The sequence below is a fragment of the Equus przewalskii genome, chromosome 13, assembly GCF_037783145.1.
Source record: "Equus przewalskii isolate Varuska chromosome 13, EquPr2, whole genome shotgun sequence".
Taxonomy (NCBI): Eukaryota; Metazoa; Chordata; class Mammalia; order Perissodactyla; family Equidae; genus Equus; species Equus przewalskii.
The window spans coordinates 89,554,465-89,571,873 of record NC_091843.1 but is presented as its reverse complement, the minus strand read 5'-3'; the positions used below and the strand labels follow the sequence as shown (position 1 = coordinate 89,571,873).

Sequence of the window (17,409 nt, the reverse complement as noted above, 5' to 3'; positions counted from 1 at the left end):
TGCGGGCAGTTTCCCCACGTGCACGTGCCAGCCTCTCACCAGCAAGGGAGAGCCTCGGTGGTTCTCTGTGCAGCTCTTACTCCCCAGCCCTTTGTTCTGAGAACTGCAGTTCCCCCCCTCTCCCCAGACCCTCAGCTCCCTCTCCTCAAGTCAGGGAATAATCTGGGCTCCGCCTGGGAGCCCTCTCCCGACCCTGTGTGTGGTCTGGGAACTCTCTGGAAGTCAGCCGAAGCCATTTTGTAGGGCTCAACCCACTTGTTCCCTGTGTTTCAGAGAGTATTTTGAAAACCGTTGTTTAATATATTTTGTCTGGTTTTTTTCTTTAATTCTTCTTGGTACTTTCAGGCAGGAGAGTAAATCTGGTACCTTTTATTCCATCTCGGCTGCAAGCAGCAGGCACGTTAAGATTTTAAAGGCTTTCTCATACGTATTGCCAAACTGCTCTTCAGTAACAGGAGACAATGAGTGGGGGAGCATCTGAACCATGTTTGTGTATCTTCGGTGGCTATCCTTTTATTAAAACTGCGTCAATTTGATAAGTGGAAAATATTATGTTGTAACATGCCATTCTTTTTATCGCCATTGAAATATAGCGTACTTTCATCTCTTTATCGGCCATTTTTGTGCTTCCTTTGTGGTGGGCTTGACTGTTCATGGTCTTTATCTTATTTTCATTAGTTTCAAGGAGCACTCACAGGATGGGAATCAGCACCAAGGGCAGAGAGTCAAACCCTTCAGATTCCTCTTCCAGAGGTTGCCCTGTGTGCAGAGAGGCTGTGGAACCAGAGGAGGGGTGGGGGAGGATGGGGAAGCTAAGCTGGGAAAGCCAGAGAAAGCCTATTACCCAACCCAGCACATAAACGAGGGAGATCTTTGTCAGCAGCCGACAGAGGCGGCATCAGAACCAGATCCTGTCCACAGCCCCTCCCAACGGCGAGCTGCCTTGTGTGTGTTTGCAGGGTGGCCAGTGATCCGGATTTATGAGCAACCTCGTGGAAGTGACTGCAGGGTTTGGCAAATACAGCTGTGTTGGTCAGGCCTGAGATTAGTCAGACCCTGGTCTTTAATGTCTGCTGGGGCCAAAAATACTCCCTCTTTACAAAAAAGTTTTGTCATCTTCGTCCCATTTCATTAAAAAGAAAACTTTATAATTTAACTGATTTCCCCCATTATCCTACCTCGGAAGCAGATAGATCAAAGGAAAGTAGAGACAGCTGTCTGAAACTCCAGGTTTACTCCAACAAACGTGGAAAGTTCTTTTTAATAGCCTACCTGTCTTTGGTTATGCTGAGTCTAATATAAGTATGTGAGAGAGTGTTTTATATTAATCACGGCAATTCCCTAAATAGTTTTGAATGAAACTGACAGTTACATTTCATCTGGCAGATGAAGTTGTAATAAGCTGTAGATTGTCCAGTATCAGCCGTCTCGACAATCTTTAAATACGTAAGCTGTGTACCAAATTAGAAAGTCAGAGTAATATGTAAATGTATGCATACAGACATATGCGCTCGTATCCCAGGGCCGTGATGAGTTTGTGCATTTACCATGGAGAGCCAGGAGATAGTCAACGCTGTTCCAGCAACTCATTTGTGTATAGACGGCTCGCCTGTCATGACGAAACACCACAAGCTGGGGGCTTAAACAATAGACATTTATTTTCTCATGGTTCGGGGAGGCTGGAAGTCCCAGATCAAGGTGCCGGCAGGATTGGTTTCTGGTGAGCCCTGTCTTCCTGGCTTGTAATCAGCCACCTTCTCGCTGTGTCCTCACGGAGCCCTTCCTCTGTGTGCCTCCCTGGCGTCTCTTCCTCTTCTTATAAGGGCGTCAGCCATATTGGATTAGGGCCCCACACTTACGACCTCATTTAACCTTAGTTACCTCTTTAAAGGCTCTATCTCCAAATAGAACCACCTTGGGAGTTAAGGCTTCAATATATGAATTTTAAAAAGGAGGGACGACACAAAATTTAGTCCATAACAATTTGAAAGGGGGTGCCTGGGCTTTTGGGGAGGTAGAGGAAATACAGAAGAATTTAACCTGAGTTTCACGACTCATGATGCCTTTAGGAAGAACACTGCTAGAAAGGTGTGAGGGCCTTGCTATTTCAACCCCTGGGGGAGGGAGTGGTGATGGCTTTGGGAGGAGTATGATCTTTGGGAGCAAGAGAACTCACCAAGACAGAGGGAAGGGACAGTGAATCCAGAGTCTGCTCTAGAGATAATACGGGATACTCCTAAGGTTTTATTTACTTTCTTAGGGCAACTCTAGGGAGCTTTAAATGATGTATGTGGGATTCTTAATTATTGAGGCTTATAGGTTACAAGCTTTACTAGGAAAACAAAAGTCATCACAGCATGGAAATATCCAGTAAAATCTAAGCAATTTGAACATTAGTGACCACTCAAACATCACTTCCTGCTTAACCCCGGGATCTACTCAGCGATGTGCTGGCACTGGCTCACACGGGCTCTCGGAGTCAACGTGCACATTTCTCCCCAACTCCACACTCAATGACATCATGGTGGTTGCTTAGGCTTGGCCATGGCGGAGTGTTTACCCTAGGCAACTTGAAAACACTCTAAATCAGAGCTATTTCTTCTTCTGAAGACCAACTGTTAAAGATTTACCAGCAAGTCACTGGATTGATTCATGCCCATTGGATCAATATCATTGCTGGCCCACTTACTGCCTATTGTTGAAAACACCTAAAAGAAAAAAGAATTCAGTGTAAATAAAAGGCAGAGGGAAACTCTACGTCTTGCAAAGCATGTAAGGTTTTACGATGTTGATGAAAGGTGTTGTGCTAACATCCACAACACACACATAACCGTTGACAAATAAAGATATGAGAGAGTTTGGTCAGTTATCAATTAAGGAAGGGAAATGAATGAAATGCATTCTTGAATGCAATGAGTTACATGTCAAAATGTAAGAGAGGCCCTGGTGAGAGGTGATAAAATCTAGAATTTTCTTTCAAAAGTATTCCTTCTAGGAGCTGGCCCAGTGGCACAGCAGTTAAGTTCACATGTTCCACTTCAGTGGCCCAGAGTTCACTGGTTTGGATCCCGGGTGCAACACTATGCACAACTTGTCGAGCCATGGTGTGGCAGGCATCCCACAAATAAAGTAGAGGAAGATGGGCACGGATGTTAGCTCAGGGCCAATCTTCCTCAGCAAAAAGAGAAGGATTGGTGGCAGATGTTAGCTCAGGGCTAACCTTCCTCAAAAAAAAAAAAAAAAAAGTATTCCTTCTACTTATGGCACAGCAGTCCAACCTGAAATTACAATGTCCTCATAGATGCTGTCAGAGGAAGTTTTTGAAAATTTTTACCTCCCAATATTATTTCTAAAAAATAGTGCCTACTTAAACATATAATCTAAATGTTTATTACAAAAGAACTTATTTTAATAATTTTAATTTCATTTTTAACATGTCCATTTTTTCTTTGTCATTTATATTGTAAGTGAACTTACTTAAAGGGTTATTTCTCCACTTTCAGTTATGCCCAGGTAATAAAAACTTTGAATGCTTGAAAATGTTTAGTGAGCATCCATCCATCCATCTAACCATCCTTGCACCCATCCATCCTTTTATTCATCAAACACTGAGTATGCGCTATGTATTAGACATCCTAACATGGCTGGGGAATACTGAGATAGCTAAGACAATGTTCTTGTCCTTAACTCCACTCTAGGAGGAAGACAGATGTGTAATTCAATTACCGTACAACTAGAGAGGAAGTGACAATAACATCACGCACGAGGTCAATGAAGTTTTACAGTGAGGAGAGTGATTATCTCTGCTATGTGAGCCTGGGAATGACCTGAGGTAAGGAAGGCTGAATTCAAGCATCGCCCCGAAGGAGGGCCTTCTCTGACCCCTTCGTCCGGTTCAGCTGTCACTCATCTGTGCTCTCACAGCATCCCATGCAGTCCTGTTGGAATTGTCAGCTTATTTGTCGTCTCTCCATCTAGACTAAATACACCTTGAGGGCAGAGATGGCTTTTGCGTCCCTCAGATGTAGCAAAACCTCTGCTACATGCTTCGTGCTCAGTTGAGGTATAATGAAGGAAGGGAGGATGAAGGGCCCTGAGAAGATGTCGCTTAGGAGGAGGATCTTCAAGCTGCTGTAACAAAATATCATAGACTGGGTGGCTTATACAACAAACATGTATTCGTGTCAGTTCTAGGGGCGGGGAAGTCCAAGATCAAGGTGCCAGGAGATATGGTGCTTGGTGAGGGCCCTCTTCCTGGTTCGCAGATGGCTGCCTTCTTGCTGTGTCCCCACATGGCTGAGAGACAGGTCAAGACCTCTCTGTTGTCTTTTATTATGAGGGTACTAATCAATCATGGGGGTTCAACCCTTATGAGCTCATCTAAACCTAATTACCTCCAAAGGCCCTGCTGCCAAATGCCATCACCCTGCAGATTAGGGCCTCAACGTAGGAATTTTGGAGGGGCCACAAACATTCAGTCCACAGCAAAGAGTTTGAGGAGTAAATAGGATTTTCCCAGAAGGTCTGTGAATGCAGGGTGGAGGGTGAAGGCTGAGGGACTAGGGTTGGAAGACAAGGAGCCAAGAAACAGCACACAGCACGGCAAGTCAGGAAACTGCGAGTCGTGTTTGTTACTGAGGAGATCCAGGAACGGGAGCAGTCAGAGAGCGGGCGGGGGCCCTGTTCAGTAGCTTCATATTTTACACAATGATTTTCTGTGCAGGAAATGGAAGTTATTCAAAGATTTCAAGCAGAGATCATATCAACGTTTTAGAAACGTCACTGTGTGGGCCCAGGAGAGAATGGATTGGAAATGGAGAACTCAGCCTATGAGGCAGGAAACTACTTTGGAAGTTATTGCAATAGTTCAAGGGAATTATAATGAAATTTGGGTTAATAATAAGGGTGGGTGTTCGTTTGTTTTTGGTGAGGGGGAAAGTTGAATTATCCCGTGTGGATCAGCAGAGAGTGAGAGAGACGCTGGGAGTAGAGACCGTCCCATGACGAGGGAAGGAATGGTTCCTTAGTGCGTGTCTGGCCTGGACTCCAGTCTTGGCAACTTTGGAGGCAATAATAGCAGCTGCCATTTATTGAAGGTTTACTCTGAGCCAGGCACTGTGTGAGACCTTCTTGTACATTATCACATTTGGTCCTCAGAAAAGAGGATGGGGCTGTGATTCCAAGCCGAGTTTAACACCCAGATTAAATGCTCTTGACCATTAAGTTCTACTGCCTCCCCTAAGCAGCCAGAGAAATTGAACTGAAAGCGTGTTCTGAGATGTTCTGAAGAAGCTATGGCCTGAGACACAGGACATCATGTGTGTGCATAGACTTCTGAGTATGTACATGTTCACACACATGAAGTCTAGAGTGGGAGACGGCATTGCCACAGGTTGGGTTCTCCAGGAGCAGACGCTGGGATGGTGTTTGCAAGATGTTTATTAGGCATCAAACCTGTGAAAGGAAATGGGAGGAAGCAGGACTGGAAAGAAGAAAAAGGCATTCTGTGACTCAGAGCTGACAAAGTTTTGGTCAGTTTGGGGCAAGTAGTGCCCATCGAAGTTGCCCAGCCTTGGTCAACACGTCTGGGTTTTTTACCTCCACAGGAAGGATGTGACCTCAGGAGGGGTGGCTTGTGCAACTGAGGCAGCCCCTGGAGCCCCGGAGAGCTGGAGGCTGGACCATCCTCCTCCAGCTGGGCAGCATGTCCTTCCTCGAAGAGAGACTGGAGGGTTTATCTCCCTAAGTACCACAGGCATATGAGTTCATCGTAGCACTTTTGGTAGCAGATAGCCTTGTTTCAAAGCCTGGCTCTGACGGTAGCAGATTTCTTAACCTCCCTGTGCCTCAGTTTCCTGATTTGTAAAATCTGCGTATGTCTATAAAGACTAAAAACAGTATCTACCTAATGGAGTTATAGTGAAGATTAAGGGATATAATACTTGTTAGAGGGCCTGGCACGTAGTAAGCTTTCAGTGGATGTTAGTCATTATTCAAAAGACAACACGTGCTTTTAAAACTTGAATGTTCTACATTGAATGTTTGAAACCCTCTCCCCGAAACCTTTCATGGCAGATTGCATTTCCTTCTCACAGAATTGAAAATATAAATGTTAATTCTACTTGACACAGTTTACGTTAATTGACTTCAATTATAATAGGAAGAAAAATAAAAGATCATTGTGAAAAAATTTTGGAAATACGCTAAAAGTTAACACATCTATTTGTAAATCCCTTTCTTAAACAGAAAATGACAAACAAAAGTGAAAAATACCTTCAAGTTGATCGTATTTCCCAAAATTCACTTCAGTCTCTTCCTTTCCCAGCCGCTGAGAAGAGCACGGGGCTCCTGGTCTCTGAACTCGTCTGCTTTCTGCAGGTTCATCCCAGTGTGCGCGCTGGCGTGGTTCTCTTGGCGTTTCCGTGAGCTTCTTGGTCTCTTCTGCCTAGAGGAGGTGTTTCCTAAGGCCTGAAACTGTGTCTTAACCTTCTCATGGAAGTGCATGCATACATTTTGACATTTAAGATATAACAGTGGAAAATTTAGATGCCCCAGGGAGTGATTTAGTCCCACGTCACAGGAGCACAGGTGACCATAATTTCTTGAAGCTAAGGTACTCAGTATTTCTCCCCAAACCTGTCCTGTTTGGATTCCAACATTCAGCTCAGTAGCACTAATTCAATAAACACACACCAAATCAGCCGCCTGGGGTAGGAGGCCAGATAACACTCCATGGCTGAGACCCTTTCTTCTTTAAATTTAAGTGGACTTTTCACTGGATAGCAGATCCCTACAAAGTGTCTCATCAAGGGAGGAACTTCTCTCCTTCTTTCCCCATGTACACAAGCAAGCATCTTCCCTTCTGAATATGGGTCTAAAGCTATGGGAGCCGAGAGATCCAGGATTGGAGCCATGACCAGCTGACTGTGCCTGGGCCCCATCCCCGACTCTGCCCAAACCATCCTACACCCCTGCCAGGAGAGGGAAGGGGCCGCATGGATGTGGCGGTGGGAAGAAGCAGAAGTCCCAGGTACTTCAAAGCATAGTCACTAGATATCCATGTCTTATTAACATTGTAGTAACAATACCAATTAAACCTTTTAAGGAGTAAATTAGCATCCAAGGGACACTGTCCAACACCCTGCAGTTCTCCTGCCATTTGCGTGTCGAGGGATGATGGGAAATGCTTTTCACTGTGTGCGTGTTGGCGCGCGCACCTCTGCTCCTCACTCCTCCTGATGCAATTCTGCCTCTTCTGTAGCAACTCAAAAATTCTTTACCTCCTGCATCAAGAGACAGGCTCTTTGAACACGGCCTCTTTGCAAAGCTCAACGGCCTCGTTGCCACCTCCTCCACCACACAGACCTGGAGCTTCGCCTCTGCTGTTGCCTGTCTGAAAGTGCCAGGGGCTGCACACTGCCCAGCAAAATGGACCTAGTTTCCCAAAATTGTCTCGTGGTTTCCATTTCCCTGGTGATTTTTTTTTTTAAATACAAGGGTACTTTTTAAGAGGCATTTTGAAATCTAATTTAAAGACTAATTATGAATACATTGGGAAGAGCACTGTTATGAAATGAATAGTCTCACAGACCTAGGGAGAAACATTTTGCATTACTAAGTGGGCCCCCGGGCACATTCCGATGGGTTTCACGGGCTTCTCACAATGCAGGGTTGTCTGAAAAGGGGAGGCTCTGCCCGGGTGATAATTGCACAGACAGAATGTGGTAAAAACTGGCCCAGAAAACCCTCTCCCAGGATGTTCTGGCTAGAACAGCTACAATTTCGTGCCTCTTCTCACTGATCCAGGGGACTTTCAATTGGGTTAGCTGAAGGCGTTCCCTATGGCTTCCAGCCTTGGAGGGGCCTCACCGGCACCACCTTGGCTCCCCGCCCCGGGTCTGCTCCCAGGCGTTCTCTGCTTCCACCGCTGCAGCCAGGCGGGGCCTCCCTGAATCAGCCAGCCCCACGAGATGCTGATCAACCCAGGCTCCAAGACTCAGGTTCTGAAGGCGAGCAGGGCAAGCATGTGTGTTTGGTACCAGTACTTGTTCCCAGAAATAGCCCGACATGTAAGCAGAAGGGCACGGATTTGGAGCCCAGGGAATTAGGTTTGAATCCTGCTCTTCGACTTGGAGGCCTTTCTGCGCCCCTCTGGGTTGTAGTCACCGCAGCTTTAAAGAGCGGGAATGCTGCCGGGAGCTCTAAGATCTCTTCCAGCTCTTAAAATGGGTGAAGTTGTCAACTCCGGCCACACGTTAAATTTACTCGGGCAGCTTTCAAAGCCTGCCAATGCCCAGGCCACGGCCCCAGAGATTCTGACTGAACTGCATTGGGTGGGGCCTGGTTACAGGGGTGGATCCAGGTTTGTGGGTCCTGAAGAGCACACAATTTGAGGGACACGGTTAAGAAGGACAAAACAATATCTGACTTTCGCAAATTTTACAACAATGTGAGCTTGTGAACATATTGCAGGGTCCGTCCCATCGCAGGACCTTGGGAGGGGTCTGTGCAAGTGCGTGACCCTGGAGGTTAACCTTACAGCTTCCGAGTAAAGCAATAAGTTACAAGAGCTCCCCAGCTCCGTGTGAGCACCCTGGGCTGGATTCTGAGTCTTGAGGCGAGGGTGGGTGTGAAGGCACGTGGCCGTCTGCACAGCTCTGCCTGGAACATCCCTGTTTAGAAATTTCCCTCCATGTACCTCTCTCCTGACTAATTGCTACTCTCCAGGAAGGCTCAGATGTGAGGTCACCTCCTCGGGGACCCCTCCCTAATTCTCTGGATAGGCCTCTCCTCTGTATTTGTCTCAGCCGTGCGTGTCTCTGACACATCCCTCGGCACACTCTACTGTAACTGTTTCTTTACTCTCCTCTCTGCTCCACTAAGCCGTGAGCAATTCAGGGCAGAGATTGTGTCCAAGGCATCTTGCATCCCAGGACCTAGCACAGTGCCCAACACATGGAGCCTTCATGAAAAAAAAGGAAAAAAAGGAAATTATTATTATTTTTACACAGAAGACCTTTTGGCTCCCCCACATTATATTTTCTAGTCGGTAGCCAGTAAGTATACCACACTTGAGATGTGGTCAGTTTCTCCTTGTTCACAAATGTAAGCTCTCAAATCCCCTAGCAAAGACCTAATAAAAAGTGAGATGACCCATGGCATGGCACTGTGGTTGGAGCAGAAGGACGTCTGTGCAGAATATGGTGGATCAGTCTGGATCCTGGCAGGGACCACAAGGCACACTCCGCTGAGATTCTGAAGATAACTAAGGTAAGCATAATTTGCAGAGATGTGTGCAGAATAAAGGGAACCAGTAAGGGAAGCTGAGGCATCCAGGGACCCATTATGCCCCAGTAAAGTAAAGGAAGGCAACTGTCCCCAGCCATGTTGAGGGCTGGAGCCCAGAAAAGGGGCTGTGCAAACGTTTAGTTCTAGAAGGATGTAGACACTTCCAGAATGATGGTGCTGAAGAAGACAGGAGCGCAGGAAGAAAGACTTTGACCTCTTTCCTTCTGCCCTCCAGTCCCCTGCTGGTGCCTCTCATGGACCAACCAACTGGAAGCCAGAGGCAGTGGGGCCCAGTGATGCAGTACATAAGGATCGCTCCCCTGACCCCAGCTCAGGGGTGAGGGGATGAAGGAGGAGATGGATCTGGAGAGGGAAGACGAAGCAGAGAAACCAGCGCAATGGACTGGGTGATGTCACATTACAGGGAGGGGAGAAAATAAGTGGATGTGTCTATATCTGTAATAAGTTTATGTAGTTTAAAGTAGTTCTGCCCACTTATTTGCAGTGAAAAACTTACCCAACTCTGGGCAGATTATAACCAGCTTAAAGCAGGGACAGATAGTGAACTGACTCTGTGTATCCAGTGCTATCTTCTAGGAAAGAGAAGCAGCAGTGTGCAGGAATTTTGACTCCCATCTCCTTATCCCTACGCCTCCTATTTGAGAGGTAATTATTCCTGTTTCTACTGAAATCGTATTTGCTCCTTGGACCTCACAGTGGTTGGCACCCACTTCTTTCCCTCCCACCTCCTGCGTCCCCTCAGCTGTCTCTAAGGGATTCTCTTTCCCAGCCGGAGCATCTGAGCCTGCCATCAGGACAGAGCTCACAGCTCAGCTCTCTGCTCCTGCATGGCTAATTATGCCACACACCATAACATTTGGGGTCCACTGGTCGCCTCCTCAGCCTGAACCCTCATTCCCGCCGTGCAAGGGACCGAGAACAGCACTGAGTTGTGTGTCCACGAGGTGATAGGCTCGAGCGGGGCTCCAGTTTGTCCACAGTTGGGAGATGACAGTGTCAGGGGGAGGTAGATGGGATGCTTGTGTTTCTCCGACTCTTACGGTCCCTGTAGTGGGAGAGTCTCAGAATAAGGATGTGGCTGACCCCAATCACCTTTGAACTTTCTGGTCTTTTAAGCCCGTGGCTAAGACTGGAATCTGCCATGGGCAACCGCATTTGTCAAGGAGACACTTTCTCTTTAGCTTTCTAGAAAGAATGAGGGGGTTCTAGTGGGGTTAGAGCAGGGTCTCAGCAGGGCTGGGGAAAAGCAAAGAATTCTCTTGGCTGAGGCCAAGGAGGGCTTCAGAGGCCTGAGCAGGCGAGTGAAGTTAGGGTGCCTGGAGCACGCCAGGGGGGCTCATGAGGGAGCAGCCAGAGGGCGCCGTGCTGGGAGTGTGCGCGGAGCCCCCCTGTGCGGGGTGGAGCAAAGCTCTGGGCTTTGCTGAGGCTGCAAGGAGTCTTCCTTCCTACTTCTGGGGATTGTGGGTTACAGGGTTGCCTGCAGGGGTGACTCCAAGATACAAGGTACGGTCGCCCTGTCAGGTTGGGACTTCCTTGAGGGAGGGGACTGTGGTATCTTCTTTGTCACTCAGCCCCAGCTGACTTACAATGCCTGATGTTCTGTAGGTACTGAATGGGTGGTTGTTGAGTGAATTAACGAATGAAGAAAGACTGTTGGTGTTTCTCTGTTAACTTTCTCTTGAAACGCTATGGTAAAAGTGCTCACGAGCTGGCTTTTCTTTCTAGATAGAATGGGAGTCTGTGCCAAAGTAGAGTGACCGCCCCACCCCTTCCCCTGCAATACAAGGTGACCACGGACTCTGCACGGGCTCAGCCAGCCTGCTGAGCTCCACATCCTGGACGCTTGTCTGTTGCCTGGTCCCCTGGGAGACCCGTGCCTGAGCACAGCCCACGGAAGGACTGCTGGTCTGATCGTGCTTTTGCTCCAGCTCTCGAGTCCAGGCCCCGAGCTCTAGACAGGGGTGCACCCTCACTGTCTCGGGCATACGCTCCAGCAGGCAGAGCCTTCCAGACAACAGGCTTTGTCCAAAATCAATCTCCCTCTATTTGGGGGACAATTGTGAATAACCGTCCCCATGCCAAAACTGGAGATTTCCAGGGCCTTAAAAGGCTAATTAACAATCCCCTGGGAGTACAGAGTTCGTTGCCGTAAAAACCAACAGCCTGGTGCCTCCTCCGACTCCGAGGCTCCACGGCTCACGGGCCCTTGGCTCAGAGCGCTCCCAGACAGGTTTAATGGGTCTCAGGAGCATCTCCTCTCACACTGCCTGAAGACGGGATCAGGCTCTGCCCAGGTGATAATTGCCTTGATCTTGAGTCTACTAAAAACTGGCAAGAGAAATGCTACTGTAGCCTTGGAGTTCTCAGCGAGTGAGAAGAGCGGAAGCGAAGCCAGGGCACATGGGGACACAGTAAAAGCTGGTTTCACAACTGGGTTGCAAAACTGAACCATCTTAGGAAGCCCAGCAGAGAAGCTGGCTTCCCTGGAAAGCCCAGACCTGGTGAGGAGACGTGAAGCCCCAGAGGAAGTCTATGATGGCGGCACAGAGGGGCACCTGTAGCCTCAAGCTGAGCTACTCCTAGCGGTGTGATCCTGGCCTCCCTGGGCCTCCGCTTAGTCATCATTCAGCTGCGGATAATCGTAGTAGGAACCACACAGGCTGCTGTGAGAGTCCACAAAATAGCGTAGCTCCTGTTAGGCGACACACGTCCCACAGCACTCACTGTCTTCCTCTGCGCTCGGCGGGGAGCCAAGGTGCAGTCGATGGTGGGACAAGAAACTCCCGAAAATTCACATTAAACATTATATAAATTATATAACATTATATTTTTATATAATATTATAACGTTATGTAAATGATATAAAACATTTTCCTCCTTTCTCACCACTGATATCAAATCCAGCAAAGACAGACAAATAAACAAACTGCAGCTGGAGAATGGATTCTTTTACTGACGGGCAGCAAATTCCTCCCTGAATCACTATGCCGGAGCAGTCCTCCGGGCCACACCAAAACAGCACGGGAGGCTCGTCGACAAGCTCTGGGAAGCTCCTGTGGTCACAGGACGCCCAGCGATACAGCAGCCCTGCCCTCAGGAGGTCCACGGTCTGGATGGGGAGCACACAGCGCTGGCACTCAGGCGAGAGCTATGATGCAGTTGTGCTTGAACCAGCCTGTCTCCGAACCATCCGGCAAGCTTGTTAAACCCAAATCCTGGACGCCAGCCAGCCCACATCCTGATTCACTGGGTCAGGGATCAGGCCCGGAATTTACATTCCTAACCAACTCCCAGGGGATGCTGCTGCCGCTGCTGCCGCGCTATGGACCATCCTTTGAGTAGCACTGTTATAGAAGTCAAAAGTTGTGGGGTGATTTATAGAGGAGGGAGTGAGTAAGGAATTATTTTGGGGGGTGGGTGGGGGGAGGGGTTATCTGGAGTGACCTCACGGAGGAAGAAGTATTTACACAAAGCCCGAAAGAATGGGTAGGACAGCAGCTAGAGGAAGTGTTTTCATGTAGAGAAAACACTAAATGTCAGGAAAACAAGTGCAGAGTACATTCAGCAAGCTGAAGAGTGCCAGGGCGTGTGTGTTGGTGAGGGGAGGGTGATAGGAGGCAATGTTGAACATTGGTTTCTAGAAGACCTGGGTGCCGGGGCTGAGGAGGTTGGACTTAGTCTGTAAATAACAGGGAGCTACCAAATGTTTTGGAGGATGAGAATAACGTCCTCAATTCGATGACAGGATGCTTTAAGTCTGTGTGAGAGGCAGATTAGAGAAAGTGATGAGAAATGGGAAGACCAGTTGGTGGGCTGACTTTTTAAATTCTTTAAGTGATAAGGAGGTTGTCTGGAAGCCTGAACTAGGCCAGTGGGAATAGAAAGAAGGATTTGGAGATGAAAGACAAAGTGGAAGGAATGTCATCGGGATTTTAAAATTCAATTGCATGTCGTGGATGATGGAGAAGAGCAAGTCAAAGATGGCCCTAAGGAACGCAGCCTGAGTGCGATGTCAGCAGGAGTGAGGGGCTTTAGGAAGAAGAAAGATTTAACAAGGAAGATAATGAATTTGGTTTTGTACCTAACAAATTTGAAGTGACCATAAGTTATCTAACAGCTTGCAATGCAAGCCTGTGTTCAGTAGAGAGGCGGATCTGAGCATTTATATCTGAATGTGTCACATATAGAAGATGTGGAAACCAGGAGAGTAGATGATTTCATCAAGGGAGAGCACATAGAGTGAAGCGAGAAGCATGTAAGCCATGGAGCCCTAGGGAATGTCTGTGTTAAGGGGTTGGTGGAATGAGAGCTAGCAAACAAGACTCAGAAATCGTGGTGTGGGAGGCATTGGAAAGGCAGCCAGACGCTGTCACCCAAAGCACTTGAAGACAGTGAGGAGGACTTAGGAAGGGAGTGATTCGAAGGGTTGGCTGAGAGAGGAGATGAGAGGGAGAGGCCTTGCCTGTGGAGACCGGGACCTTCAACCTCCAAGGTGGGGCAGGATCCCGGCTGCAGAGAGTCGAGGAATAAGTAGTAGAGGAAGCAGGTGTTGAGTGGTGACAGGAGAAAATGGGACAGTAACTCGAGAGGGAAACACGCTCATGGGAGGGTTTCGTGGCTGTTTGAGGAGCTGGGGGACCAGAGCAAGAGTGTAGGCCACGGCGGAGCCAGCGGAAAGGGAGAGCCGAAAGATGATCGATGCCGCAGGGGCTGCGAGGAGATGAGAGGGTGGGACGGAAAGCCCTGGGACAAAGGACCACTTCATAACAAGGTCCTCTGGGGTTCTGGCAATGAGGCTGCCCTGGATGGGATCCAAGCAAGACTCTCCTTTCACTGAAGCACACAGCGTGGCGGCAGCGACATAGCCCTGGGAGTCTCAAACACAGAGGTGTCTGCTTTTCCCCAAGTACAGTCTCTCCACTTCCCAGCATTCAAGAAGGACCAAAGGTTAAATCAGAGTTTCAGTATTCCAGTTTTCCGACAGATTTATTTCCTTCCTGGGTCAGCCAGACCACGGCGTCTTTTCCCTCACCTGGGTTCCCAAATTTAATTAGCCAACTTCCTCCTTGCCCTCTGAGAGTCAGAAAATAGAGCTGATTTCTCTCCCTCCCTTCCTAGCTTTTGCTTATCTAAGCAAAGGGCCCCTGGGAGCTTTTGCCTGATTTATTTCAGCTGGTCCCTTGTAGCCACACTGACTCGGGGTTAACCTTCTCGGCCCCTTTGGGACTGCGTTTACGAAGGTTTGCTAAGTATTCTGACTTACTAATAGGTCCCCTGAGGGGAAGTCCACACTGCCACAGTAGATCTTACTACCTGACACCTAGTGAAATCCTAGGCTTTGCTGAGCTCGGCCAAGACACTGCAGGAAAGCCATGGGCTGGGGTTCAGGGGATTGTTTACATCTCAAAGAACAATGCTAAACAGACAGAGTACAAAGCCGTCTGCGAGAGGAGGCTTTGGGGTTTTATTTTAAAACACTCTCTTTTTTCCTAAAAATTTTTTGGGAAGGGAGTAGTTTTCTAACCGAGCGTGAGAAATGTGCCTGTTTCTTAGAGTTTGTGTTATTTCCGGGTAGTATAGTGGCATTACTAATCAAGAGACGAGCCAGGAGCTGTTTGGTGAGATGCTGTTACCAGCGGCACGTCCCCCTGTTGTCCTCAGGGAGGGAGCGGCCAGCTGGCCCTTGCCTTGCTCCGCACGCTGATGCTTTCCTAGGGGCACGTCATTAGTCTGAACGACAGAAACATGTTCTGCAGCCTTCATAGAAGTACATTAATCTCTGTTCTTAAAACATTTTCTTGAACATCAAGTTCTGTTCCATACCATTTACACATCAGAGTCCTGGAAATCATAACTCTGCCTCATCTTTCATGTTAAATTGAAGATGTCAGGAATAAAGAAAATGACCAAACATGATTATAAACATGGCAAATGGGACGTGAACATCTGTTGTAAGACCTTTAAAAAATGCTGTTATAACACATATAGGACGAGCTTGTTTCCTACTGTCTTTAATTTTTGCTTTAGGCTTTAAAACTAAGATATTGATTAAAATTATGAGAAATACAGATTTAGTAAAATATAATGAGCTGTGCTTTAAAATTAAAAATGGAGGAAGAAATTATATTATTGCACGGAAGCTGTACGTTCTTGGTGCAAGAGTATTGCTAACAAGTGTTTATTCTATTTTTGGAAGTGTTGGTCTCAGTCAATCTTAATGTTGCAGTAATGAAAAATACTTACTCTCTCTTGTGAAACATCGTAGTCATTTGCCTGAGTGGATGTGACTGCTGTCCCAGGTGGCTCGGTGCGTAAGTAAGGGAAAGAATTTGCCCGTATACATGCCACAGATCTTCCCATGTGAAGGGTGGGTTCGTACGGAGGGCACAGATGGTAGAGTCACACCGCCTTGGTTTAAATCACGGTTCCGTGTGAGCTCAGACTCCTCTTTCGTGAAACAGAGATAGAAATAATAGTACGCTGCCTCAAACGGTGTTCAGAATAGATGACATCCATAAAGTGCTGTACCAGATGCCGGTCCTCCTCCACGCAGGTCCCTTTCACAGGCACCCACACCCAGCCCACCTGCACCAGGTGTGGGCTGCTAAGAGCTCCCACCTGCACCCTTCCCAAGAGGCATGCCCGTGGCTGACAGGAGCTGCCTTGCTGGTGATGCTTGTTGTGCTCTCTGCATCCTACCCTACTGGGGGTGGCCCCTAGCCAATGACCCCCTGGCTCAGGGATATAAGAGCCAACATTGTTCTTCTGGAAGCGATCAGTTCACCACCCGGAGCTCCCACGGAATCAGGCCAAGGTGAGACTTCTCTAGAAAGCACACTTTGCCTGCTTCTTTACTTCCCTGTACTGCTTCTCTCCTTTGCTGGCTTCTCCTCAATAAAAGTACTCCCTGGCTCACACGGAAGTCCCCTACTCAGGCTCTGCCAGGGAACTTACCCTGGGACCAGCACTTGAAAGATTGCTTGGCACTTAGTACCATTCAATAAATGTTAGCAATTATCAGGGATTGAAAACCATCACATTTTTTTGTCTGAATCAGGCGTATGAACTGGAGCCTTTATTGTTCAGAATTGACTGACCTGCCAGTTTGTCATCAGAACGGAAAAATCAGTGCTTCCACAACCGTGTTTTCAATTTTTTTCTTTTAATGGTTGTGCTTGAGTGCCTAAGAGAGGCACGTGCAAGAGTTGTCAGGGGGTGGTCAGCGCGAGGATTGTGGCACGCAGCATGACGGGGATGCCAGGCCCAGCCCAGCAGCCCAGGAGCGGGGAGCCGTTGGGGGGAGTTTCTGTGGCCCAGGTTTCAGGGTCTGAGGGCTCTTACGGGGAGAAGAAGCGAGGCAGTGGTGACCCGGAAGGGGAAATGGTCCAGTTCTTGCTCATTTCTTGAGAGACAGGGGACAGGTTTGGACTCTGGGGCTCGGTTGTTTGGGGTATCCAGACCTGAGGTATTGTTTTGTTCAAATCATCAGGGTAGATGGAACTCCTCTCAGTATTGGGAAGGATGGGGGAAGGGCAAGAAAGAAAGGAGAGGAGAGGAAAGGGGCTTGAGCTGTCGGGAAGTCGTCACCTTTTGTGCAGAGCAGGGGAGAGAAAGGAACTGTCTGGATTTAGACAGTGGACAGGGAGAGGATTCTGAGTAAAGCTTAACTGCTCAGCTGCATCATCAGTGTTGAAAGGCAGGCAGTACATCCCCCCAAGAATGTGTTGCCAACGGAGAAAAGCCATTGCAAAGAGCTCAAGGGGCCATGTTGCAGGAGCCCCCCAGAGGAGCTATGCCACAAGTGCCAGGCGGAAGGAGTGCCGGAAGTAACAGTCCAAACAGGCAGCTGAGCCTGGGACTTTCAGCTTCACGAACACAAGCGTGATCTTGAAGTAGTTCTCTTCCATTCAACATCTCTTGGTCCGAAAGTCAGAGACTTGCGCCTCCACTTTTAGTTGTATAGCATCCGTTTCATCAATAGCCAGCAACGGCTTTTTCTCCTGGAGGATGCAGGTTTGTCATCAACATCATTTATGGCAGATAAGTTTGAGATGCCAGTGAAGAGGTAAAAACCCGGCTTCCTGGGACTTGGAATTCGAC

General features: G+C 48.0%; 1 long non-coding RNA gene across 1 annotated transcript; it reads right to left on the bottom strand.

Moving 5' to 3' along the window:
• Positions 1-1,633: 1,633 nt before the first annotated feature.
• Positions 1,634-16,199, bottom strand: LOC139075176 (uncharacterized). Its single transcript, XR_011525313.1, has 3 exons — positions 15,553-16,199; positions 6,274-6,445; positions 1,634-2,708 (listed from the first exon to the last, which is right to left on the bottom strand). It is a non-coding gene; the product is annotated as an uncharacterized lncRNA (long non-coding RNA).
• Between the last annotated feature and the right edge of the window lie 1,210 nt (positions 16,200-17,409).